Source organism: Austrofundulus limnaeus, unplaced genomic scaffold, assembly GCF_001266775.1.
Source record: "Austrofundulus limnaeus strain Quisiro unplaced genomic scaffold, Austrofundulus_limnaeus-1.0 Scaffold30, whole genome shotgun sequence".
NCBI lineage: Eukaryota > Metazoa > Chordata > Actinopteri > Cyprinodontiformes > Rivulidae > Austrofundulus > Austrofundulus limnaeus.
Window position 1 is genome coordinate 3156238 of NW_013952432.1, and position 2074 is coordinate 3158311.

The 2074-nt window shown below is 40.4% G+C and overlaps 1 protein-coding gene across 3 annotated transcripts in view; it reads right to left on the bottom strand.

Annotated features, from left to right (window-relative positions):
- Positions 1–2074, bottom strand: part of smoc2 (SPARC related modular calcium binding 2) — a 36072-nt gene that overhangs the window by 19206 nt on the left and 14792 nt on the right. The gene's annotated exons all lie outside the window — the stretch shown is intronic.

A 2074-nucleotide genomic window follows, 5' to 3' on the forward strand; every position in this document is an offset into this window, starting at 1 on the left:
GAATGTGTAAGAATATTTTTCTTGTTAGCCTGGAAATTTGACTCAGATTAAGTGGAAAAAAATGCCACTTAGTGAAATTCTTGAAATAAGAATTTTTTTTTTGTCAAATTAAGGGATTTCAAAAACGAGACCAAAAAAGATTTTATTTTTTGGCTGGATACAAGATTTTAAAACTTGGTTAGATGAACTGTTTTTACAGTGCAGGTTGTTCAATTAAATTAGTTAAAATTTATTTGAAGCAATACCTGAAGTCTGTTATGTGCCTGCCAACATCTGCTGACATCATGAGGAACATCTGTTCATGTTAACCAGCAGCTGCAGACTGAAGCAGTTCTAGGGGGGGCCCCAGAAAATGTATTTTTTTACAGCCATTTAAAGGGCATATGACTAAATTTTTGGGGTTCTATATAAACTAAACTCTGATTAAAAGTTATAAATTACTTTTTTATTGTTCTGCATTTGTAGCGCCCCCTCGATGGACGGCGCCCTTAGCCTTTGCCTACACTGCTTGTGCCACATCTGGCTCTTTGTGCCCACCTTCGCAATCAATTTATAATTTAATCTACTGGTTCAACATGGTTGCTTATGAACAAAACGGGGAAATAAAGACACCAGAGAAGGTTTTAAAGCATTTTGGAAAGTCCCTTTTCTAAAATACCGTYCACCARTTAGTCCCAGACAGTTGCAGCTCTGCTCAAAGTAAGTTTATGTTTAAGACAAGCCTGTCATTTACTGGGAACCAGCATTAGATAACAATAAACTCTCACTGAAAAATCAAGTTTACATTAGCTGCACAGTTCCCATCCAGCCATTCATCCTGTCGGGTTTATTGGGCTGGTTAGAACTCATAAAGTCCGTGTGACTGACGGAGTCAAACACGCCATTATTTTTGCTCAAGCTAAGGATGGAAGTGGCGTTTAAGAAGTGTAGTTGTGATCTGGGTTCATGATAAACCACTAATGATCATCTTTACTTCGTGGCCTTTTACATGACCTCTTTTAACRTCTGCCAGGAAAGCCTGGTGCTATTTGTGGTCACAAGGCATTAGTTTTACTGCTGTTTGTCATTCGTTAGCAGCGTACGATTCCAGTCTGTGAAAAAATAATTGTCAAGTCGACAAAYGACAAAAAATGCACTAACGGCCTATTTTCTGATAATAAAAGTCAATGAAACGCTGTCATAAAGTTGGCTTCTTTCGAACCCAAATATTGATGCAATCCCAGCTGTTTTCAGAGTTGGCACGCCACAAACCTACAGTTTGTTCTGCCTTTCACCGCCCTGTTTATCCAAGCAGCTCGGATCGAACCACAATCCGCCCCCGTCACCTCCCGCACCCCCTCCTCCCTCCTCCTTTTCTCAGTTTCTTGTGTTTCACAGTGATGTATGTGCAGAGACTTGGCTGTTTACAGTGGGAGAGACGCAGAAGTCACGCTGACAGGAATAACCCTAACGCACTTTCTCTCTCGTGAAAACACAACCAGAGTCAATCGGGTCAAATCTAAACCTGACCTGTGGGACCTTTAGAGTCAAATCAAACTAAAATATCCAGTTTGTGAAGTGGAGTCAGAGGGAAATGCTTGCACACAGGTCATTGTTAATGCTGTAAATACCAGACAGCATGTGTCAAACTCAAGGCCCGTGGGCCAAATATGGCTCACCACAGCCKTTTATGTGGCCCAATAAGCTGCTTTAAAGCCGGCTTTGACCATAAATACATCTCCAATGATGCATGTTAATGATTTTACTATTTTTATCACTAGCTTTGGAAAAAACTGAGCTTCTGCTAGATTAGGGTCCGCTAACAGCTAACTAGCAAACTAGCATCAGCAGGTTTGTGACTGCTCCACCAGTCGAAGACGTGACATAAGCTGTGTCCAGATTCAGAGGCTGGGTCCTGCCAAGGTCATCATAGCTACGTTTCCATTGACCATGAAAATAAGCAAATTAGAATTTTGAAAATAAAATTGCTCAATAGAAACACGTCAATTTCGAAAAAAAATGATGTTTTTCGACAAAATGTTTTTGCGCTAGGATGAGGTGGTTTTTCAGCCGTATTGAAATTGGTGTTTTTCGT